Source organism: Pinus tabuliformis, chromosome 7 (genome assembly GCF_031772625.1).
Source record: "Pinus tabuliformis cultivar Carrire ecotype Pingquan chromosome 7, CPIR1, whole genome shotgun sequence".
In the NCBI taxonomy this organism is placed as follows: Eukaryota; Viridiplantae; Streptophyta; class Pinopsida; order Pinales; family Pinaceae; genus Pinus; species Pinus tabuliformis.
In genome coordinates, this window is record NC_142293.1 from 1,286,099,713 (window position 1) to 1,286,127,081 (window position 27,369).

A 27,369-nucleotide genomic window follows, 5' to 3' on the forward strand; every position below is an offset into this window, starting at 1 on the left:
TAGGAAGATGAAGGAGGTTTTGTCATAAATGGTGGCATTGAATGGCCTTCCATACTTAGAATTAGTTCCATGGAGGAAGGGATGAGAGGATAGGATGCACCTTAACTCATTCCTCATCCATTTTCGAGCTCATAAGAGTTGATAAGTGAGGGAACCTTCTAGATGACTCCAAAAGATAAGAATATTCCCCAAACCCTATGTGAATTTTGCTCATTCTCGCCTAGTGCAGGTGAAAGGAAGCCTAAGTGCTCTGCAGAGCACCCTGGCAGTGGACTCAACTGCTTTGTAGCGCACCTTTACAAGGGCTTACCTACGTTGGTCCCTCTAGAGGCTATTTCTAGATGTCTTCAAGTCATGAAACTGTCTGGGAAGGAGGCATTAAAAGGGGTGAATTGTTTAGGGCATGAAGCAACTGAAATTAGGGTTTGATGAGCCTTAAAACATTGATGTGGATGATGTGCCCAAATGGATCTATAATAGTCCGTTGAACATTAAGATATGGGAATAAACAAGGAGACTTTTGGGAAAACCCCAAAGCTGGAACAGGGAAAATATAAGTGATGTCTGTCATAGATGGTGGAAGGATGTCTCAAAGGAACACATGAAAAATATCCCTCTGATAATATTGTTGGGCATCTGGTTGGCCCGAAACATAAGAATTTTTCAGGATATGGCACCGACACATGCCCTATGGCTATAGAAAGTGCCTCAATTTATGCTTTTTTGCCTCCACCAAATCCTTCTAAGATGCCTAGAATGTTAAGAGAAGAACAAATTAGAGGAGATATTCCATGGGCTTATTTTGATGGTGCATCTGATCCACAAGGAAAATGTGGCTTGGGACTTGTCATTTATAAAAACAATCAAAAAATCAAAAAAGCTTCGGTGGGCCTTGGCCAGGGATTAAACAATTTTGCTGAAATACAATCTCTGAAACTCTTACTCAGTTGGATTATTCACATGAGGATGGGATCGATACAAATCTTCAGAGATTCACAGAATGTTATAAAATGGTTTAATGGAGAACAAAGATGTCAAAATTATATTTTGATTCCATTACTTAAAGAAACTTTACACTTGAAACAATTTCTTGACTTCATATCTGTCTGTCATATTTACAGGGAATGGAACACTGAAGCATACGTCCTTTCTAAGGAGGGTCTACAATAGGATATGGGCTCTTGACACATAACAGAGATAGATGAAGAAAGGATTCGTGTGTCGGATCAACAACCCTTTTTCTCTTGATGGGTCGGTTTGCCCATTAAAGAGCCTTTTGGTTATGTCATTTTTTTTTTTTTTTTTTTTATATTGCTGGTTTACGGATGCTACAAACTTTTCATGATGGTTATAGTTCATATTTTTGTGTAATTATGAACATTGACTAGTTTTTTGTAAATGGTCATTTTCCTCACTAATGGGGAGGCCCGAGAGCTGGTAAAATAATTTTTTTGATTTCATGGGTCTGAGTAGTTATTCTATGATTAGCCCAAATATGGTTTACTATATGTTTCTTTGTTGGACATACAGTAATTTTGAATGCTTAATGGTGGATCCTTGCTTTTTTAAGATATGATAAATCAATTTGCATTATATTCCATCAACATCCTTCTATTGCACTTTGAAGGGAAAGGTCTTATAATATAAATTTACTTCCAACATTATCGCATGTCATACCTTATACCGGAAACTATAGTGCCCTATTATCTAAGGTTACAAAAAATACCTAGTTATGATCTATTCAATGTTAGTATGTGCACAATAGAGTTCCTCTTGTTACATTTATTTATTTGCAGCTTCGCACTGGATGATTGCCTTAATCATAGATAGAAATGGGAGGTTGTTGTTAGCTAAGGTGACATAGTGGTTTACAAAATTATAGTGTGTTTCGTAGGAAATAGTTTTTTTAACCAAAAAAAGTGTTTTTTTGTTTACTGCTCAATTAATATCATTTCCAATTCATTTTTTTTAATTATTTATAATTTTACTTATAAAATAAAAAATTATATTTATTTACAATAAATATAACAAAACAATCATAAAATATTGTCTCCAATCTGCACAAAGCTTTTAACCCGTTGAAATCCTTTAGTACAAATTCATGTATGTGTAAAGTGAGATGGGGTTTGTGCAGAAAAAACCAATTAATCAAGGGTTTTATGACGTTTTAATTTTTAAATCGTTTGGACTGTAAGTAATTTTATATATATATATATATATATATAATTTAGTAATATATTTTCGAAGTTAATATATACGCATTTAAAATATAACGCTTAAATAAGATGACGCTTATAGTGTTTATCATCCATATCTATTAATATGGTTGTACTAGTTATTAAAAATATTAACTTGTGTATATAATTTTAAGAAAATTTACAAAAATAATTAGTATAGGACAAAATGTTTTATTTAAAAATTAATATTATCCGCAATTATAAAAACAAAATTGGCTTATGATGAAATATACCAATAAAACGTTTAAATAAATATATACATTTAAAGTAATTAAAAGAGGAAGATAGTTTTATCAATGAATTCAAAAGGATCTCATTTATAGGAAAAGCATAAAAAATTTAAAATAAAAACATATATCTCAAGTATAAATATACTCAACAAAGGATGACTGTCTTATCAAGGGTCTCATTTATCAATAGAAGCACAAAAAGTTTAAAATAAGTTATATATTTTAAGTATAAATATACTAAATAGTGATAAAGCTAATTAAAGGAGAAGATTGATCTCTTTTCCTTCACCATGTACTAAGAGGATCAATATCAATGGATTCAAAGAGCTCTCACTTATGACTGAAAGCATAGGAACTTAACCACCATAGAAATCACTAATGTCAATATAGAAATTAGTTTTTCCATCCATAATGTCCAAATGGTTAGTTACATATTCTTTCTAGTCACTTCTACACGTTTTATCCTACCTTGTGTGTGACATGTGAGTAAGTATGATATAGTTATTAAATAATTATAATGATTAAAATGGTAATAAAATATTATTATCATTATCATTTTATAATTTTATATAATATTTTTAATATATTTTGATAATTTTTTTATAGGTTTAAAAGAGGTAAGTTTTAGAATAATTATTATCAAATAAAGGAGATTATTTTGTAAAATATTGTTAATATTAAAAACTTAAGGAGAAATTGTGGTGAAATAAAGAAAAAAAATCAAGATATTATAAAAAGGTCATTAACCCTAATCTAATAGATCAAAAGGATCTTTTTGTTTTACCTAGATTGAAGAAGAAAATCAATCTTATTAAAATAAGAACAAACTCTCACAAGCTCCATAGTAAAATAGAGTGTTGGACAATTCCTAAAATATTGTGAGATGAAAGAATTTTTCGTCTTCTAGATACTAACAAGGTGGAGGACAAAAAACGTTTTTTTTTAGAATGTCATGCATATGCCTAAATTAAATCTCAATTTCAAGATGCATGTCAAAGTACCAATATTCTTGACTATTAAGTCATCAACACTAATATATTTAGGAAAACTTGTCTCTAATGTTCAAAAATAAAAATAATTTTTTAAAGCAAAACAATTAAATTAAATAATTCTTAATTACTTCTAGCTTTGGCGGTTGAGAGGAAAAATTATTTCCTCCCCACTCATATTCAAATTTTGCTTGTGACATGTTCACCCTTTGTAAGACAATATTTTATTGAGACTATTCTTGGATCATGAGGAATATCTCACTTTCAGTAAGAGGTTATTATGTAAGACAATTATTTATTGAGAATTTTCCTGGATTATGAGGAATATCTTGTTTTCACTAAAAATTGAGATGAGAAGTGATTTTATATATATATATATATATATATATATATATATAATAAAAACATTATTCCATGTAATACTTTAGTTCTAATTAACAAATAAATGCACAAAAGCTTCATCATTTTGGCTTTACCAAAGACAATGCATTTGTGCATTAGATCTCAATAGGGCAACATTCACACTAAAAATGCCCACAAAATCATAAATGCATCAATGTGCCTAATATAAGCACTAGACCTTTTGAAAATTCTATTGTTGGTTTGACAAAACCACCACATGTATGGTGCTCATACGTGTGTGGCAACTATTAATTGAGTGAGATTACAAATATTTTTTAAAATTGCATTATGAATTTAACCAAACAACCCAAACCATCTTATTCCTTGCAATGTGCCTGTATTATTAATACATTAATGCATCATATTTAAAGTAATGAAATAATGCATTACAATAAATATCCATGTATATCTTCACTTATAATTCTCTGACACACATATGTTGATGGATTGCATTTCTCAAGAAAACTCTCCAAACACTTTCCTTAATTGTGAGAATGATATCTAAGATAAATTGACCAATTACAATTTTAGAAATCTAATCTAATAAATACATCGAATTAGACTCACTAATATGAAATATCTATAGAAATGACCAACCCAAGAACTTACCCACTACTTAACCTTAGGCTTATAACTCACACTACTCAACCTCTCAAACTCAAACTAGTCGATTAAACCTTTTGCTCATTATACATACTAGTATTTGCACATAAGGGTGCAAAGGGAAAGTCAACGGTGTTAAACAAAAGGGGAGGGCAACAACGTTAAACAGAGAGATGACTTTTAATAAAAACGCCACATGGAAAATCTCTACAGTGTCAGCCTACTAATCTCTACGATGTTAGCTCATAAAACCTCACAATAAAAACACCTTCACCTTCGGCATAATAATCCCTGCAAAATATTCTCAAAAACCTTTATCATTCCTTCTAAATAGTAAAAAATTTAATTAAAAATTTAAAATATTTTTACTTTTCATTTACGTTAAAAACCTTAATTAATCTTGACAGAATGGTTATTCGTTTGATTCATGTTCATAAACAACCCACTCACGCCACGACAATTTGACTTAATGGTACCCAATCACACCACGACAATGGGAATAGTGAAGCTTAAAAGAGCCTCGAACCTCTTCTACTTATAGTAGAAATTATGTCGTGAAAATAAGCATCATCAACTGCACATAAAATTATGAAAAATTTTAAGGAATAAATTTACGCCTTAAACTCGAATTTGCTTAATGAAGTTTAAATCTGTGTAACAGATAAGTGTCTTCTCTCCTACATTCCTCTTTATTTCATGTGCAAATCATAAGATTAATGTCACATTGGCACTACCTTTTTAGGACTATGGCTCCTAAAACTTTATTCTCTAGAATTACCATCCTTTATGGCCATTGCTTCCATCTTGGTGACTTCGCAATTATTTAACACATATAGTCGTGCGTGTAAAAGATAAGTAGGACATGGTTTTTCATAATCTTTATTGAAGAAAGCATGCAATCCAAGTAAAACGGTTTGGTAGGATATTTTTGGGACCAATAGCATTTTTAGCCTATATTTGTGTTGAAAAATTGTAGTTATGGTCAGTATTTTCATCATTAAAACTAAAAGAGAAATTGATTGGTCTATAATTTGACAAGTTGACCCCAACTTGACAGGTTTGCTCCACTATTTGAAGGGGTCTAACCCAAGGTCAAAACCCACTTTATTGGCCAACTATATATTGGTATTTGTTGAAGATCATTTGATCGTCATCATCAAATCATCATTTGATTTGTTCTCACAAGAAGAATTGCTCACACGTGCAAAGAAGAAGAAGAGGAATATAACTAGCGAAGTTTGAATTCTATCGTCAGTGTTGACTGGCATTTACTTGGCTCTTTTTTTTTGTTGGATCAAACTTTTGACTATGGATTGGAGGCCAAATATTCCTAACATATTTGACTGATTCGTTGATTGAATTTATGCTTCTGTTCTAAGTGTTGACTAAGGTTTGACTGAAGGTCAAACTCTAAGACTTGAGCGAACTTCTCTGTGGAATCACAAGACTGAATTTCAGCCCTTTGACTAGTAGCCTTAAGACAAAATTCGGCCCCTTGACTAAACTTCAACTATGAGCAGATCATTCTCTCTCTTTTGACTAGTTTTGACTTGGCATTTCTTGAAGTCAAAGGTTGAATTTTTTACTGGAATACTCTAATGTACATCTTGATGAATTTAACTCTCTCATAAGGAAATACTACGAGGTTTTTTCCTTGTGGGGTTTTGTCCGAAGAAATTTTGGTGTCCCTTATTTCATTGTTTTTACTATGATCTCTATTTTTCTACTAAAGTTAATCGTTGAAATTTTCAACTGTAATTGCTTAATGATTGGAATGCTCTAAACAAGTCAAGATTGTATCATTGGAAGTAGTTATCAGTCTGAAAATTGTTTTAGTCTTGTTTATTACTAGAAATTCAAAAATTTGGGAAAAATATGTAGGTCATAAATATCCCCATATATCATAAAGAAGGTGTTCCTCATTTATGTATCAATCTACAATCATGCCTACCACCCAAATACCTCCTTGTCATAATGTAGGGGTTGGTATATAGAAAATAATTGTATATGATGGAGCCAAGAAGTGCTTACAAACTCTCTTGCATTATTGCGTTTGTTTTGAGAGGTATTGGAAATACACATGGATGGGAGGTTTAGCAAGGGTTTCATGTAAACTCATTGAGGTTATTGAACAAATGATATCCATAAAATATGAATTCATGTAAAATCCCATAGTGTTATCTAGGGTGAGATATTTGGATTTTTTTATTGTTTTCATCGTTATAAGGGATGGGATGGAACCCTAATTGAAAAATGATCCTTCCTCCATGACTATATACAATAAGGGCATCGAATCCTATTTGAAGTAGCAAGCTTCTTTCTCTCCATATAATTTGTTGATAAAGTAGAAAACATATGTATAAGACTCTCTAAGACTAATGGTAGGGTATATTATAGTGCTCTGAGACATTAATTGCTTTCCATATAGCCACCATTGACTCTTTTACTTGTGGTAATTCTTATCTTTGCCAAAATATTCTATCTAAGAAGTAGTTAGAGGAAATTTTTATTTTACAAACATGTTATGCTATTTTAAATTTGTTTTTAAAAGGAAGCAATTCATTCTCCTTCTCTATAAATTATTGTCCTATTTCCACATTGACATGGTCTAAGATCCATTTTATCATTTCAATACATAGTAAAATAGCAAACCTAGTTATTGCATTTTGAAGTTGTGACCTTCAAATGTTCTGATACACATATGGTTTTGGGTTTTCCTCTCTTTAAGTGAGATGGTATAGGGTAGGCCTCATACTTCATCATTATGTGAATCTCTCGACATTCCCAAATAATTCTCAACCACAAGTATCTAGAAGTACTTGAGAAAATAGGTATTTTTGGCTCCTTAAGTTCATTATCCATGGAGGTGTTTCTTGTTTGCATCCCCTTATCCTTCTTTCATGTTAATGATGCCAAGTAGATTTTTTCCATAGATTATCCATATTAGAATTAGTGCACATCAGTTGGTTTAAAATATAGTCAACCACCCCTTAAATCAATGGATAAATCAAAGAAAAATTGTTTTGTGTTTTATGGCCTAGGGAATTCATGAATAAGCGCAATTGTTACCTTGAGGTTCAAGGTAAAAGGAATGTAAACTTAGACATTTTCTTCAACTGAGAAACATTAATAAAAGGATAAATTTCAATCCAAATAAGTTACCAAAGGCTCTTATGTTATCCATCTAGTTGGATGAATTAATCTTATTTTAAGTTTAAGCAAATTTTACTTTCAGAAGTTAAGGTTGGCCACATTAGCCCAGGAAGTTTCAATATTGAAAAAATTATTTTGATTTAAGCTTCCACATGGGTAATAAGGACTCCCATGAACATTTAAATTATTTATAATTAACATTAATTAAAAGCATAAAATAGTAAAGAAATTAGTTTTCTCCCTTTAAAAGAGAAATTATTACTAAGTTAAACTCCTATTAATCATGAAAAACATGATTTTGACTCCTTCTTATCTCTCGATTGCCATCTCACTTGCTTCACTGAGATTTTTGGTCTAGATATGGATGCTTCACATTTCAATTCCATATGGCGATGGATCAGAATGAGGTGAGGTTATTTAAGGTATGGTTCGGTCCTCCAGTTTTGCAACACATTGTTGTTATAGGTTGGCAACAGTGATAAATGGTGGCTTTCTCTCCTTGCTATTCATTGCATGAAGTGGCCTATCTCTGCCATGGCAGATCTTGGTGATCAGTTGTAGGAGGTTCAGCATGTTAAAACCAACTAACTATTGGTGAGATTTTTGGAGTTTGTTGAAGGGATGTCGACGTCCCTTAAAAAACAGAGTGTTGTGGAGTAGAGGGAACAAAAAAAAATTCAGTTGCTAATGGAAACAAAACAAGAACCACAACGAAGAAGATTGGAGCTTTTCTAGGATGAAGTCCAGTAAGAAATGATGGCACTAGATCTAAGGATGGATAAACTAGAATAAAATCTTAGTAGTGGTGTATAGGTTGATGTGGAGGTGGTCGATACTAGCATTGACCTAGAAATGAAGAAGGCTCATCGTGTGTCGGTGATAGGAGCTTCGGGTTAAAGCTAGACCACAATGGGCTTGTTTCCACTTATTGAATATGATAATTTCTCTATTAGTTAGTACTACATCTTTTGGTATATTTTGATGTTATGTAAATACATTTCGATACTAGGGGTATTCTACTAAGCTTACAGTGGGCATGTATTTAGAATAGGGGTAAAAATTGTCACAAGAACAAAATATATATCTTGTGGATCTTTGCATTTAGAATAGGGATAAAAATTGTCACAAGAATAAAATATATATCTTGTGGACCTGTGAAAGTAGTTAATATCTAGATCAAGAGGAATATTTTAAGGGTTTTGGCCCACAATCCATCTCGTTTTAATTCAAATCCCAATATTTGTTCTTCAAAAAACAAAAGGAATGCCATTAATAAGCTAGTATTGCATGGATTTATCTCAAATCTCCTCCGTTTTTAAATGTATATAGATAATACTAAATCCATGTTGTAAATAATGTTTCAATTCATAATTCCATGAATCTTTATCAATTGGAATATATAGCACATCACTATTATAACTAAACATTTCAATACTAGTTTCATTTAAGGTGACTTTATCCCATACTTCCACTACCAACCTAGAAATCCATTAACCTCACACTATAGTGGCTTATTTTAACTCCAAATCATAATTTTAGATGGAAATCATGCAATTTATTCTCCTTTCACAAAGTTCCTTTTGCACCAAAAATTCTCTAATAGTTGAAACCGGGACAATTTCCTTAGTGTGACACTTTCGTAGGTAAGGTATAATATGTTTTAGAGTTTAAATATAATGTAGGATTGTTTTATCAATGGTTGGATTATTTTATTTCAATATCTTACAAACAAGTTCTTATGAAAGATATTGGGTATTCACTCCCATCCTCACTTTTTTGTGTGAGCACAATAATCATGGAGTGGTCATAAGCACAAATGTATAGATTGAAAAATAGTTAGTAAAATCGAAACTTCTTAATGTATGGGAAAGAACATGAGCACTTTTGATTTTTCAAAATCATTCTTTTCAATTTGAGTCCACTTCAAAACCATATATTTGTTGATATTTTCTACAAATTCTTAATGATTTATGCAAATCCTGAAATGAACCTTCTTATAAATTTATTTTCCCAAAGAAATGTTGCAAGGACTTCATATTATGTGGTATTAAAATTTGAGAAATATCCTTCATCCTCTCTATAACACCCCCACAAGCATCTGTTGGGAATTTTAGTAGACCTATTACCCATGTAACATGAATTTCTGCAAATTTTCTTTTTATTTGATTTCCTGTATGTGTGGTATGCATAACCAAATCCATTATACCACACAATTCTCTCATGCAAAGTGGTATAAACACATAAGCATGCCATTATCTCCTATGCATATGCAACAAATATATTTATATAATTTATTACAACAAAAATTTTAATTAAACATTTAAATTTACATTTATTTGATTTATATATGTCAATTGGCTGCAGACCTCAGATGTTTCTCCTAGCCATAGACCATGTTACTCTTTTTCTCCCAACCACTGGTCACCCTAGAGTTGGGGCTTCGACTCCATGGGTCAAAAACTTACCCAAAACTAGGTACATGTCCAGTACCAAAAATAAACAAGTCCAATGTACCAAACCCCAACAGCCTCCAACTAATCGGTGCACATACCCCATCATACCCACACCCAAGTAGTGTAATCTCTTATTTGCACTTGCAATCCCTCAAGTTATTCCACTACCACCGGGGTTTCTAACTTGACTTGATAGGAATCTCTCAGATACTTGTGGCTCTAGGATTTCCTACTTCCCTCAGGGGTCTCCAGGTACCCTCCAAGCCCTCACATTGGGAAACATGTTCCACTTGTCACAGGGTCATCCCCTATTTCCCATCAAGTTGTTCAATCCACTTGTCCCCCATTAGATCCTATATAATTTCCCTTCTATAGTGCCAACATCCTTACTTTTATGTGCATGTCTCTTTCTTAACACATGACACACCTTAAATTCACTTCCTAGACATTTTGTTAAAATCATGTGCACTTTAATAATTATTAATTCATACAATGCCCCTTTCTTAATAGGCATGGAGTCTTAGCCCCCCATACTTTTTTCATTTGACTCGGTCTACAGAAGTGATGCAATTTATAAACATGGATGGAACTTCATATCTACAAAACTAGGCTCTCCAGCCTCAAAAAATATAAACACACATGCGCACAAGCATGCTAACCCTAAAAGTAATCAATAGTTAACTAGACTAATTAATATGCACTACCTCACAAACCTAAGTTTCATATGTAGATGTTATTTAGAATCTAGGAGTCGAGTCAGGGTATTACATTCTCCTCCCCCATATTTATGCACTACCCTTGGTGCATTATATATATACACATATATACAACAAAATTATCCAAAAAGATGATGGTATTCTTCCCTCATTGCATCTTCATTCTTCCATGTAGCATATTTAGGACTGAAATGTGCCTATTACACCCTTACCAAGGTGATAATACTATTCTAGAATACTTTGACCTTCTTGTTCAAAATTTGCATTGGTTGGACCTGAAAGTCTCCCTTGGGCTCCACCTAAATCATATTCCAATCAATTACATGATTAACATCAAGAACATACTTTTTAAGCAATGAAATATGAAACACATTGTGAATATGCATAGATGTTGGCAATGGAATAATATATGTAATTGGTCCAATATAATTTAGGATTTCTAATTGCCCATAATATCTAGCTTCCAAAATTGTATAGTTACTGAGTTTCAATGAACTTTCTTTTCTTTCACTTTTAAGAAGACATGATCTCCCACTCTAAATTCCCTGTTCAATATGTTCTTGTCTACATAAATTTTCTATCTATATTGGGAAGCCTTCAAATTCTTCTTGATTTAAATTACTTTCTCTTCCGTTTTCCTTAGCAAGTCAAGCCCCACATTATCTCTACCCATTGGGTTATCCCAAATCACATGTGTGTTGCATTTATTTCCATAAAATGCCTCAAATGGGCTCATATTCAAAGATGCTTGGTGCCTATTATTACAAGAAAACTCCACCAAGTGCAAAATATCTTCCCATTTGGATGGTTTTTCCATCTCATACATCCTGAAAATATCTTCGATAACTGATTGACTCTTTTTGTTTGACCATATGACTCTAGATGGTATGTTATGCTAAAGTTTAAATTAGTTCCAAATCCCTTAAATAAACTTGTCCAAAAGTTTGATGTAAACTTGGGATCTTGTTTGAAATAATTGCCTTGGGAACATCATGTAGCATGGAAATTTCCTTCATATAAATTTCATCAACATTTACTACCTTATGTGTTGACTTCATCAAAATAAAGTGGGTATCTTTAGTAGGTTTATCCACCACTACCATGACGGAATCATGTTTCCTCATAGTCTTGGGAAAATTTGTAATAAAATCAATTGAAACAACTTCCCATTTCCACTCAGGAATGGGTATTTGTTGTAGCAATACAATTATATGTATGTGTTCATATTTAATGTTTTGGATTTCTAATAATCTAGCTATATAATCAGCTATCTATTTTTTCATACCTGGCTAAAAGTGTTGTTGCTTGATAGTTGATATTGTCTTTTGGTACCTTGGATGTCCAACACAAGGTACCCCATGCATCTCATTCAACATTAATTTTTTCATCCCCTAAGAATTGGGCACATAAATCCTACTTTTGTACAAAATAATTCCATCTTTTTCCAATTCATAATTCCTATATTTTTTTTGTAAATTACCTTGTTGTAGATTTCATTTTATTTCCCTATATTGCTTATCTAAATTTTTAGCCTCTAAATTCTGGTTTTTAAATCATATTTGCATACACTTATGGTTGTAGTATCATTGTATGTACTCTTTTTTTAAGTGCATAATGCACCTTAGTTTCATTACCTTTTATGTACTTAATTTCAAGTTCATAATCAACCAAAAATTCTAGCCATCTAATTTGTCTAGCATTTAAATTTGGCTATCCAAACAATTGTTTGAACCCATTGTGGTTGGTCCTCAATTCAAGCCTTTTCCCATGAGGTAATGCCTCCATGTTTTTAAGGCATGTATAATATTTTTCAACTCTGAATCATGAGTGGATTAATTCCTTTCATACTCCAATTTCCTTGATTCATAACATATCACATGCCAATTTTGCATGAGGACACCTCCTAGACCCCCCTTACATGCATTGGTGCACATAATGAAATCTTAATTTGGATCAGTTACCTTCAATGTATGAGAACTTGTTAATAACACTTTTAAATGTTGAAAGGCCTCTTCACATTTATGAGACCATTCAAATTTCACACCTTTCTTTTGCAAGGAAGTGATAGGATGGGCTATTTTTTAGAATCCCTCAATAAATATTCTATAGTATCTTGCTATTCCCATGAAAGATCTCATCTCTATCACATTTTTGGTGTTGGAAATTCTTTGATTGCATTAATATTTTCTAGGTATACTATTATCATTTCTTCTAAAATGATATAACCCAAATAATGAATTTGACTTCGATAGAATGAGCACTTCCTTAGTTTGGCATACAGTTGATGCTCTCTAAGTACCCATAATACCATCCTCAAATGTTGCTCATGATATTTCTCATATTTGGAATACACCAGGCTGTCATCCAAAAATATAATAACAAACTTATCCAAATAAATATAGAAAATTCCGTTCATGAGGCACGAAAAGACACGTGGTGCTTTAGATTACCCAAATGGTACTACCACGAACTCATAATTCCCACATTGATTTCAAAAGGTTGCCTTACTTATTTCCACCTCCTTAATATTTAATCAATGATACTCTAATCTTAGATTGAATTTGCAGAACAACTTAGCTCCCTTGAGATGATCAAAGAAGTCATGTATTTTTGAAAAGGGTATTTTTTTCATCATTGTCACTTTATTCGGTTGCCTAATATTAGTACACAACCTTAGTGTACCATCCTTCTATTTAACAAAGAGCACCAGGGCACCCCAAGGTGACACACTCAAGTGTTTGTACGCTTTCTTTAAGAGTTCTTCCAACTACATTTGTAATTTTTTAAGTTCCAATGTGCTCATCATGTATGGTGTTTTAAACATTAGGGAAGCTCCAAGTACCAATTCTATAGAGAACTCAATATCGATTTTAGGTGGTAAACCTAGAATTTGGGAAAATACATCTCCGAATTCCTTAAGTACTCGATGGTATTCATTGCTTTGTGTTTGATCCTTGGCTATCTCTGTTGAGTTTGGAGCCTGATTATCTTCCTAATTTATAGGTCTTGTTTTAACTATGTTTGGATCTCGATCCCTAACAGGGAGGTGTGGCGGGGCTTGCCCCCCCACTAGTATTGTAGGGGAGTCCAGTGGTGCCTATACCATATTGTAACTTCAAAGCCAAGTTGGACCATTCATTAGGTGGAAGATATAACAGTAGAAGTTATGTTAATTTGGGGTTTTTTTGCCCTAGAAGGAAACCCACGGTTTATTTTAGGGAATTATATTGTGGTGTTGTATTATTTTGTGAGAAAAAGAGAAGAGACTATGTGACAAAAAAGAGGACATTATAACGAATGTGTTGTAGGTTGTATCCCTTTAGTTTGTTGAATAATATAAAAGTATTAGTTGTTTCTTCATGGATGTAGCCCATATTGGGTGAACCACATATATCTACGTCTCTCTTATTTTATTTTATTTTATGATTCATTTCTCTGTTATTTAATTTATAACAATATCCTCCACGTGGATTTCATAAATTTGGCACCCTTTTCTAAAGTTTCTCTTCAATTCCATGGATGATATCTCCCTAAAAGAAATTGGCCTTCGAATTCCCTACACTTTTCATTGCTACCCTTCTTCACCAAGGAAAATAAATGCTTTATATAATCGAGTATTGCATGATTTTTTTCCATACAAACCATACCAATTAGGAAAACATATGATCCCAATGATATTATATTTAAATATGCAATTGTTCTCAACCCATTCATATTGATTTGTATTTTACAAGTTTAGTTATTCTTGTTTTAGATCCTGTAGCTAACTAAACTAAACAACTCCTACTAAGCTTGCTTTTCCTTTGGTTAAATATTTAAACAATCTTGGGATCAATATTAATATGACTAGCTCCAAGATCAATTAAAATGGAAATGGGATGGTTGTTTAACATACCTTCAACTTTTGAGCATATGCATATGATGATTAGCCTGCCTATTCTCCAATTTTTCATAGATTCTAGGCATGCTTCTACCCATGTCTCCCACTGTATCATCTTCTTGGATGTTATGTAAAATTCTCATTTTTCCTTATTTACGAGGGTAGTCCCTATACAAGTTCTCTCCTCCACAACCCCAACACCTAATGGGCTGAGATCTTAGTGTCTTACTCAATGAATCATCACCCTTTGGTTCACTCTAGGGTGGTTAAGTTTGTTGATTTTCCTAGTAATTGTTCTTAAAGAATGAAGGCTTAAACGCATTCTTCCTTTTCTCCATCTCGGTTCTTTTCTTTTGATCCCAAGTTTTCTAGAAGGTTATTATACACAATCTACGACTATGGACAAAAGTGTCTTCCCTAGAGCTAGTGGCCTAGTTTAGAACAACAAAAATCAAAGACTATAATTTTTTTCCTTAAAAGAGTTGGAGAATAGAAATATGCTTACTTCTAATCTGTCACAAGCTTTTCTCTCCTCTTGGCTTGTCAACTCCAACCGTAGCTCCGATTTCGATAATTAGAACTTGCACAAACAAACAACACAAGCCAAATATCTAGGACATCTATGTAGCATTATCCAATCACTCTATTCAATGGATCAACATAGATTTGAAATATCTGAATGTAAACATAACATAACACATATAGCGAAATGATATACTCTTTGTATTAATATGAAAGGGGAGATTTTACAACCAAAAGTAGAAGTTGATATTATAGAGATCCTCCCAAGTTGACCTGTCCTTCCTTACACAATGTACACCTCAAATCCACCCTAACGCATGGGAATGATAACTCTCTAATGATAAAGGTAGCAACATAAGGGTATGATTAGTCAAAGGTAACCTCTAACTTGTGGATGGTAGTAAATATAAAGGAGAGGATGGAATTTAGGAATTCTTATCCATTTTCCAATCTAGGCTTGATATCAACTCTTAATGGGAGGATGAGCTCAAAGGATAAGAGGTGAAAAATACAAGGTAGGGAAGATAGGATTCAAAGTTCTTATCCAAGGTAAATGGTTGTAAAAACTCCTAGAAGCTTCTGGGAGAGGAATATTTAGAATCATTTTTCTTTTTCCTAAATTTCTAGAATCAACGCACCACCAAGAAAGGCATACCTTATCTGATCAAAGGAGGTGGAAAATTGAGAAACATGTTGCTGAATGAAAGTCCCTAAAGGGACAGGGTGCGTTGGGCCTTAAAAGCACTTAAATGAAGTTGTCAAGGATAGAAACTTAGGGATTTGAGAGAATCATGCTTGGAGATTTGTGTAGGGATGAGGAGAAGGTGTTCATGGATGTTGATTGATCCAGTTTGTAGGCCTATTGATGAGATGTGACAAAATTTCCTATAACAAATTCCCCCCTAAAGCGCAAAGTTGGAAACAATGGCTGATGACTAAAGTGCTTTACCTTGTGACAAGTTCGGATCAAGAACAACTTGTCGGATCATCATCTACTACAATACATTTACATGATGATATATTTGTTGAGGGAGGCATATCCATGCTTATCACATAAGCTAACATTACATGTATAATCATAAAAAAGACACGTCCATTGGTGACAAAGGGTGGACCAATGATTGAATGATTGTTTGTATTCTCATAGCCATCATACATTGTGATCTTGTATTAATCCTGAAATCATAGCCTGAATGTTTGGGACTAGATATGAAGTCTTCTTTCTCATTCACTAGGTCATCCAATTTACGAGTTTAACCATGCGAATAAAGGAGTTGAAGTCAAACATGGTCAACACCATCTGATTACCGGTTAATTATGTAAGCCATTAACATATGTGAGAGAAACCATCGATGATGTTAATGCCTCTCACAGTACAAGAGTTCAATCTGTATGGTTTGAATGCCTCTCAAGGTACAAGAGTACAATCTATATGGTGTGAATGAATGAATTGAAGTCGAACACCACACAAAAGATGTCGGTCGAAGGCCAATGACGTAAAATTGTCATCTAGAGAAAGAAATACTTCCATTGATGTATGCAAGCCCCAAGGTACTGAAGGAAGAGATTCTAAGTCAACTTCCTAGATAATGAGCTAATGTCAACAGGAAGCGATCCTTCGCAGGAGGGCCTTGATGTATCCCCCATCAACGACACAAAATGGGTATCTTGATTCAAGGAAGAATGACTTTGATTTGGAACTGGTTCAGGAATGGAAGACATGGAAGGAAGACTTAAGAGTATCATAGCATATATTAATTAAATGAATTCTCTTGAACATGTCAGCGACACTGAATGAAGTTGGCAACGTTGACCCAAAACTTAAAATGGAGGCTTTGAAATGGTATGATAAATGAAAAGATAAGAATATTTCCCAACCCAATAGCCATATAGATAAAGTGGAAGAGTGTCATTTTCAAGGGTGACTCATTTCCATTAATAGGTAGAATATCCCATTTTCCCATTTTCCCCAACCATTGTTGGTCAGTACCTCGTTATTTTTTAAAAAGCTTGAGGCAGATAACATATGCTTGAACTGTAAGTTCATCCTTTCGATGAATCCCTCTGAGTATGTTTAATGAACCCTACGAAGGAGTGGTTCAGTCCCATCATGTTTGACGATTCAATCGCTATTTAATGTTTTAACGAGTCCAACGAAGGTGAAACTCGACATATTTTTCATGTTTAGAGAGTTTGAAAAAGAGGCGAAAAAGAAAAATCCAGAGGTTCCATTTCATAGATAGTCTCTTGAGTCCGAAAAGACAAAAAATGATACTTAAGAGAACCTCTTAGCCATGTTCGAATAAGGTATTCCTTTTTCATAGTTCGTCTATCTCAGTCCGGAAAAGGGTTAGACTTATACTGACTATACATATTTTCATTTACTTAACGAGTTTGAAAAGGAAAGTGTGTAGTGTCCTATCTAGGGTGCTAGACTAGGCTATATTTATTATCGACCAGGATGCATAGACTTAGAGGCATGCGTCTAAAGTATATAGACATAAAGGATTATTAGCTAAGTGGTTATGATGGTAGGTCACAGGACTTCTTTACGGAAGATTGAGGTATGTTACCTATCACCCAAACACTTAGGTCACTCAGTTAATCTACTTAATTACAACACTGTCACTCAATGCATTTACCAAATTAAAACACTGTGTATCACTTCAAACCAAGATTTCAATCTCCTTACAGAGACACCATGCATAAAACCCCTGTTCAGCAAATACTCAGCATTCACTAATATTCATGCAAGATAAAGACATATGGAAATCATAAACATACTTTGAAATGAAAGCAGAGTTCATGACATTGCTTTAAAAGACAACAAAGGATCGAATCCCTTACAGGATACGATTCACGATCCCAGTGATGAACTGTTCAAGCGCTATCATAAACATAAACCATACGCATTCTATTGAAATCAACAACCAATTCTAATTACTGTGCATGTCATGTAATACCCTAAGTTGCGAATGGAAAGGAAATAACAGTATACCAGTTTAATGCAGGGCCCGTCCGTGTTCCAGAGGTATACTGGACTGTGGTCAATCGATTATAAAATCAACACAACAAGACAAAGATCGTAACTGCAATTGTGTTCTTGATATTAAGTTTGAACTCTGTTTTCAAACAATACAACGATAACAAAAATATTGACTACACAGAACTGTCTTTACATATGTTTTTACAGCCCTTACATTTCGAAAACGAATGTACATTCATGATATGGCTGTTGCCGCTTTTACCATGTCGAGATTTTTAAAATGTTTCTATCCTAAACTGATTTCAAAAAGGAACAAAACTAAATCAATTTAGAATGCTTTGCTGTTGCTGCCTTTGTCGCCAACATGCTATACTTTGACCATTGTTGACCGCGCATGTAGGAGGGTCGATTCTGCTGTAGGATAGGTATTCGTCCATGCTTGGACATTCTACTTTTCATCCCTACCCTTCGCTCTAGCCTAGCTGTCATGCCACATGTCAAACAATGAACCAATTACAGGATGTTGGAACTTCCTGTAGCCATTTTACCAAAAATTCCTAATTCTTTAACATAAAACTCCTAAATCAATTTCAATGCATTTTAATAACTATAGGACTATTAACTAATCAATTTTCAAGGGATCTAAGAGATATATGATGGAAAGAAGTAGGCAAATGATATGTTTTAGGAGGAAAAAGGAGGTCATAGGATGGTACCAACATCTCTCCCCGACTTAATGAATTAGCATGTCCTCATGCTAACCCCGAAGTGCTTCCCTTGAACTCTGTCCCTGCCTGTATCTCTGCTGCCTTTAGTAATGTATCCACATTCTTTTTCACCTGGGCATCTTTCTGACCATGGAGCTCCTGCTTTAATCTTTTGTATTTTTCTTTGAGGGTCTTCTTCTGGTTGTACCACTTAGTGGCCCATTTACAAATATCCGTTTGCTCAGCCTCAAGTTCACTGATTCGCTCCCTTAACTTTTCATTCTTCTGTTGAGTCTCTTTACTCTACGCTCGGAGCATCTCATTTTCTTTCTTGATAACCTTTTCTAACATATTAGCCTCCATGAGTTCTTCCTTTAATTTCTCAATTTGTTTCTCCAGTTTCTTCTGTTTCTTAATGGGAGGTGGTGAACCTTTTTCCTGCCTGTTATGGCTTTCAACCTCTATATCAGCTCCTGGTCCTGGTGGTGAGTGGTCACTACTCTCAATATCCATTGGTATAGGTGCATTGGATTCAAGCTGGTCTTCTTGTAACTGGGCTTTTGGTTCTCTCCTTGTTCTTCTTGAATAAGTGGTGAATATTTTATCTTGCTCTGCCTTCTGAGCATCTTCTTTTCTCATTTTCCTAGTTCTTATGCTACTCACAGGTGGAGGTACCTTGATTTCTTTGGATACTGGGATCTCTTCATCGATATCCTTCATGAAACCTGAGTTCTCCTGCAGTTCTTCTTTGTCTTCCTCATCTTTAATTTGATTAGCAGCTAAGAACTCCTTCCACAGTTTCCCTCTTCTCTGCAATTCATGCTCAATAAGAATTTTAATTAAGCCAAAGTGATATAGGCTCTTGTCTTCATTTCCCTTCTGCTTTTGAATGGTCTTCGACATCTTGGTTAGGCTTTGTAACAGAAAATATGGTAGACTGATAACACATTGTCTTTTCAAGTGTAGCAGTAATTTAATATGGTATAGATAGACAATACTGTAACGGCCTTCGCAGGTTATGAATTTTTGGAGAATATAGACCATCTCGTCCCAGGGATGCATCAACCAACTCCTTGGGACGCCTTTCTTCCAGTTAACTGATGAGACTCTGGATCTAGACATAAATTGAGTCCACGACTTCTCTTTAAATTGCTTTGTCTTAAAGTACTTCTCCCCTTCTGGGCTAATCCCTATTGACTGGGCTATGGTGTCCTCCGAAACCCTGAATGAGAAGTTACCTATCAGGGCTTTCTCTCCATTGAATGTGAAGGCGAATTGTTTGGTAACCTCTTCATTACTTCCATGAAATTTCTCTAAAAAGGGAAACCACTGTATCTCTCTGAGAATCGAAATGCAATCTTCATGATATTGAGAACTGTCGAACATGCTCGGCTCGACCCTATTGGTCATTTTGGCAGAGGGTCGTGCTCTAGCAATTTCAACAAAGAAATTTCAATTTGTTACCTGGTGGTGTCGCTCCCTTAATATCCAGTATGATGCTCGGTCGACTGTCTTGTGACTTTGGTGGGATTCGAAACCGAATGGTTATATTTCCCCCTTGTGGCGCTCACTGCTTTCAATCCTTGCTGTGGAAGTGACGGGAGTCAAATGCCAGCGTAAAATAACTGAGAATGATGGTGGGATAACCACTACACTTACTTCATAGCGTATTCATCTTTTGAAATAGAGGAATGGCTGTACCGCTTGTATAGATGTCATCATAGGAGCACTGGAAGCGTATATGCAATACTGGGGTATGATTTCAGGGAGTCCTTTGAATCATTTGGCTACGTCAGGTGGTGGAATCATAATTCGGCCATGTGGAATACAATGAATAGGCCTGCTTTAACATTTGTTTCTTTCCTTTTTTTTTTAAAACACAATCCACCATGTGTCTTGTTTCTATTGGTACTCGGCCAAATGGAAGATGTTGGTATGACTGTAGGGTGCGATTGGCATAACAAGGTTGATATGAAAAGGGGTAATGGATTTAGAAGTATGAAATAGGTTGGGGTATGAAGGATGATAAGAATTAACAGTGAGATAAGGGATGATGGAAAATGTAGTGCCCTTGAAATCGATCATAACAGTCACAGTCATTAAAATTAACATTAAAAATTAATCTAAGAAATTAAATGTTAAGAATAAGGAACATATTACACTTTTGTTGGTTATTGTTGCATTGGCATGCTGAGTAGGATTGGCATTGGCATTGGCATTGCTGACTATTCTTTGTTGTTCATCACAGGTCCCCTGAGATAGATTCAAATGCAACAGGTCCCTCTGAAATCTTGAAGATGTTCATGCAGCTCCTTATATGTATACAGGTTCCTTGAGCTTGGGTATTTGATGGAGTCTTGGTGCCCAGCAACCTGTGAATCCTTGTAGAAACTTGATGAAACTTTGTTGAAGTAGCCCTGAAGCAACAGTCTCTTAACAGGTCCCTTCTATGTGTCTTAAACAGGTCCCATTACTGCTGGTGTTGGTAGCATGGTCCTCTGGACAGAACAGGTCCCCCTGCATAATGTTTATAACCAGGTCCCTCTGAGATAAAACAATGACAAAACAACTTATTTATTGAAATCTGGAATGCTGGAACAAACTGCTTTGAAGATGTACAGTGAGGAGATGAGATAAGAAATCTTTAAGAATTTACAATGGAGAGATAAGAGAACAAAATGCTGATGCTTCTCTCCCCGACTAAAGTTTTGACTTGTCCTCAAGTCATTACTCAGTTGATAAATCAAACAGTGAACAAAAGAAAGAGAATTCTTACCCGCCAACGAATTGGTTTTCAAGTAAGAATTCGGGGTTAGAGTGTGCCAGAGACTGGTTTTCACATCTAACCCATTGTTATTATATATTTTTTATTTTTATTTTTATATATATATTTTTTTAGTTTTTGTTTTTTTTTTTTTTTAATTTTCTTTTTGAATTTCTAAATTGAAAGGAAATGAACTAAGGCAGGGATATTGCAGCTGAGGGCTGCAGTATCTCAACCTCTCTTTGTTGAGATACTGTTTGGAGAAAATCTTGCTTGCTGATGGGCTTGGTGTATAGTTTCAGGCGATGACCATTGACAGTAAAGGAATGACCTTCTCCATCAATAGTTTTGAGCTTGACTGAACCATTGTCGTAAGCCTGAATAATTTGGTATGGGCCCATCCAATGGGTGGTAAACTTGGCTTTATGATCTCTGAATTTAGAGTCAAAAAGTAAAGCCCAGTCACCTTCCTTGAACTGATTCTTCTTGATATGTGCATCATGCCACTGCTTCCTTTGTTTTTGCATGAGGATTGTGGTTTCCTCTGCTTGCTGCCTCATTTCATCCAACTGGTTTAACTGCTGAATTCTTTCTTGTTGTGCTTGGTCCAAGTCAATTTGAAAATCTGCAGCCAGTTTAAAAGTATGTATTTGAAACTCAATAGGAAGCATTACCTCTTTGCCGTACACCAACTGATATGGTGTAAATCCTGTAGTATCCTTCCACGTAATTCTGTAAGCCCAGAGTGCATCTTTGAGCTTCTCTTCCCAATTCTTCCGGTTCATTGCCACAGTTTTAGTAATGATCCCTTCCAAAGTTTTGTTTGTGGATTCCACCTGCCCATTGGCCTGTGGATGGTAAGGGGTACTTTTCCTATGCTTGATTTGGTATTTGTCTGTAATGTCCTTCACTAGCTTTGAGGTGAATTGAGTACCTTGATCAGTCACTATTTCCCTTGGTACTCCATACCTTACAAAAATCTCTTCAAAAAGGAAATTTACCACTGTGTGTTCTGTGGCTCTAACAAGTGCTTTTGCTTCAGCCCACTTTGTGACGTAATCAGTACATACAAAGATGTACTTCTTACCATTGGAGGTTGGGTTAATGGGTCCTATAAAGTCTAGAGCCCATTTGTCAAATGGCTCTAGGTGAACTTGGGGCTGAAGGGGCATCTCGTCTGTAGCTATTGGCCTACCCATTCTTTGGTAGCTATCACAACTCTTCACATACTTCTTGGCATCCTTGAAAATGGATGGCCAGTAGTATCCAAGAGTAAGAACTTTGAATGTTGTCCGCTTAGCTGCAAAATGCCCACCACACGGTTCATCATGGCAAGATTTTAAAATATCAATTATCTCATCATTTCTTACACATCTTCTAATGATCATATCATAACCAGTGTAAAATAAATCGCCATTAAGCCATGAATATCTAGCACTTTGTTTGACTAGTCTCTTCTTTTCCTTTGCAGTAAAGTGTGGAGGTGTCCTTCCTGTAGACAAATAATTGGCCAGATCAGCATACCAAGGGTTTACTATGGAAATTGCAAATAAATTTTCATCTGGAAAAGAATCTTCAACCGGAACAACCTCACCTGGATTTTGCAGTCTAGAGAGAAAATCTGCCACCTGGTTCTCTTTGCCTGGTCTATCTAACACTGTGATGTTAAATTCCTGTAACAATAATAACCATCTGGTAACTCTGCCACTAGTTATTGGTTTATTCATTAAATGTCTAATGGCAGAATGATCAGTATGTACAAAGACCTCATAACCAGTTATATAATGTTGGAATTTATTCACAGCATATATGATGGCAAGTGTTTCCTTTTCTGTGACTGTGTAGTTTAACTCTGCAGGTGTTAGATTTTTGCTAATGAAATAAATGGCATAATTACAAGATTCCTCTTTTTGGCCTAATGAGGCACCCACTGCAGTGTCAGATGCATCTGTAAAGATATGAAATGGTAGGCTCCAATTAGGCCCTCTCAAGACTGGTGCGGTTGATAACTTCTTTTTGAGTAGTTCGAATGCTTGTTGGCAGTTCTCATTCCAGTTGAAAAGTACATCTTTTGTTAGAAGTTTAAACAAAGGTAAAGCTATTTTACTAAAATGTTCAATAAACCTTCTGTAATAGCTTGCATACCCAAGGAAACTTCTTACCTCTCTTTGATTTTGTGGAATTGGCAAATCAACAATGATCTGGATCTTTGCTGGGTCAACCTTGATGCCTTGAAAAGAAATATAGTGGCCTAACACTATCCCTTCGTTTAACATCATAAAGCACTTTTCATTGTTGAGGGACAGATTAGCTTCAATACATCTTTTCAAAACTCTCTCAAGGTTCTCTAATGCTTGTTCAAATGAATTGCCGTACACTGAAAAATCATCCATGTAAACTTCAACACAATCATGAATTAAATCAGCGAAAATAGCTAACACAACTCTCTGAAATGTAGCTGGACCGTTGCAAAGTCCAAATGGAAAAACATTGTAAGCATAAGTGCCCCAAGGACAGGTGAATGTGGTTTTGTCCTGGTCTTCTGAGGCTATCCTGATCTGGTTGTAGCCACTGAAACCATCAAGAAAAGAAAATGATGATTTCCCAGCTAGGGTGTCTAACACTTGGTCAATAAATGGTAGTGGGAAATAATCTTTGAGTGTTGCTTTGTTCAGTTGTCTGTAATCAACACAAATGTGCCACTTACCATTTTTCTTGGGCACTATAACCAATGGGGATACCCACTGACTATCAGAAATAGGATATATAAAATTAACTCTCAACAGTTTTTGCAATTCTTCTCTGACAATATCTTGGAGCATGGGATTCGTTCTTCTCTGTGGTTGCCTCACTGGTTTAATGGTGCTATCTGTATAAATATGGTGAATGCATGTGTCGGGGTGAATCCCATGCATATCGGTGTAGTCCCAAGCAAAGGCTTTCTGGTATTTTCTCAATAGTCGAATCAATTTCTCTTGCTGAGATGAGTCTAGGTGATTGCCTATGTTCAGAGTTTTCCCTGGACTAATCTCTATGATCTGACTCTGTGTGTTGGTGATGGATTGAACTGGAAAAATATCATGAAATGTGGTTTGCAAAGATTGGATGGTGCATGTTTCCTGAAAGTTTTGGGCCAAAAGTACATCTGCAGCATGATATTGGTCATTTCTCAAATTTTCGGAAATATCAGGTTGAGAAAGGAATAATTCTACCAAATCATTATTGTCTTGTTCTTGGAAATCATAGATTTGGTCAATGCTAAAAACAGATTGTACTTCTTCTTTATCATTGAATTTATCATCAAGCCACAAATTGTGTGTTACTGCTAGTGATTGTGCCAATGGATAAAGAGTGAGTTGTTTTCTTTCGGTCCCTCTTGAAATAATCATGTTGCCCGCTCGACATCCTATGAATGCATCAGCAGTCGCTAACCATGGTCTACCAAGGATGATAGGGTGCCCTCCTAAATTGGATTTGGGTTGAAGAACTAAGAAATCCACTGGATACTCCCAAGAGTCCAGTGAGACAATTATGTCCTCCAAAATCCCTTCAGGAATCACTTTAGACCTATCAGCTAGTTCTAGAACAATCGTTGTATGTTGCAAATTTATGAGCTGGAGTGTTCTCATGGTTTCAAGAGTCATGACATTGATTGCAGCCCCAAGATCTATCAAAGTGTTTGGAATTTGTATGTTGTTAATGATGGTGGTCACTTTGGGAATGCCAGGATCAACATACTTTTCCATGGAGATGGTATTGGTCATAAGGCCTGCTAAATGTCCTATAACATGAATGGTTTGAGGATCAATCCTTTTTCTAGCAGGCTTCTTGAGGCATATGTATTTGATGGCTTTAGTATATATGGGAATGTATTTTATAGCTTGCAGCAGTGGAATTTTTATGTAGACATTCTTGAGTTCATCTAAGACATCAAACTGTGGTATAGACAGTGGAGGTTTTATTTGGACCAATCGGTCTGGAAAAGGTGGATGCAGTGGTTGCATCTGTTTATCTTTGGTATCATCATTTGGTTTTCTTTGATTTGTCATTTCATTTTCATTTTCTGTGTTTTCTTCTTGCTTATTTGTTATTGGAGAATCTTTGTGGAGTACCCTACCAGACCTCAAGTTGATATTTTGCAAGGGTAGTGTGGGATATGAGGTTCCCTCTTCTACATTGTAGGCTAGCCTCTCTGCTCTATTATTTGGATTTGGGACAGTTTGAGCAGGAATTTGAGTGGGTCTGGGAGGTTGTGAGTTAGCTGGAAATTGTAGTTGTGGTGGATTTATTGGTGGAGGAGCAGGCAGTGCTTGTTGAGTAGGTTGAGGTTGATAAACAACTTGTTGAGGATACTGTTGATATGGTTGAGGATGTGATGAATACGGCTGATGGTATTGTTGATATGGTTGTGAATATGGTGGGTATGATTGAGGATATGTATGATAGGATTGAGAGTACTGTTGAGATGGTCTCCATTGTTGCTGTGGTTGGTTTTGGTGCTGCCATGGCATGGGTACATTCCATGAGTTCTGTGCATACATTTGATCATTTATAGGAAATTGCAAATTTTGATTTGGAAACATACCTTGAGGTGCTGGCCTTGGCTGCCATGGTCTCTTTGTGCCCATGTAATACACATTTTCCATCTCTGCATTAGTTGCCATATTACAGTTCTGCAAAACCTTAACTTTAGGACAGTTAAACATACCATGATGTTCAGTACAGAAAGCACAAACTTGGATGTTTTCTAGTGGGCAATCTTTTAATGCATGTTTCTTCCGGCATTTTGGGCAGAAGATAGCCATTATCTGATCTTCATCTTCTTGTTTCTTCTTAGCTTTTAAAGTGTCAATTTGGTTCCCTAGGGTGCTTAACAGATCTGTTTTAAACTCTTCTAACAGATTCCCTATTTCAGCCCTTGTGACACTTACGGAGGCAGATTTTGTGACTTTGGATGACAGGGTTCTTTTTCCCATTTTAGCTTTGCTCCTTGAATACTTTTCGCATAACTCAGCGATTTCTTCAAAGGGTAAGGCAGAAATGTCACCTTTGCCCATCAAGTTAAGATCATCCATGTATTCCTCTCGGATACCTTTCAAGAATATTGTGCGGATCAGATCAAGAGGCATAGTTCGGTGTTTGGATTTTTGTAAGTTGTAGACAAACCGTTCTAAGTATTCCTCTAAGGTTTCATCCTCTTGCTGGCTCATTCTAAAGATATCATCTTTAGAATCTTTGGATCTACAATAAGGCTGATATTTCCTTAGAAATATTCTTCTCATGCCATCCCAATCAACTATAGCATGCTCACCAAGCCTCATGAACCATCTTAAGGCTGATGCCTTTAATGTCGCTGGGAAGAGTCTAAGCCTATGGGCATCATCTGTATAGCCATATGTTCAACATACAATGTCAAACTCGAACAAGAATGAGTCTGGATCTTCCGAAGCCATACCATAGAAGTTTGGTAGCACGGATGGAGGTATGTTTTTCATTTTGATCTCATCATCTTCCTGTGGTTCATGTATAGGAAACCTAAAAGTTGACTCCTCTTCATCTCCCTGTCCTTGATGTGGTACTGATCTAGCTCCTTCCTCAGCCATTCTAATAGGTCTCTCTGTGTCAGTGTCACTTGTTTGAAAGAGGAGATTAAAGAAAGATTGTTCGGTCACTGTGCTACTTTCTCCTTGTGTGGAAGATCTAGGAAAGTGCTTCTTCTGCGATTTA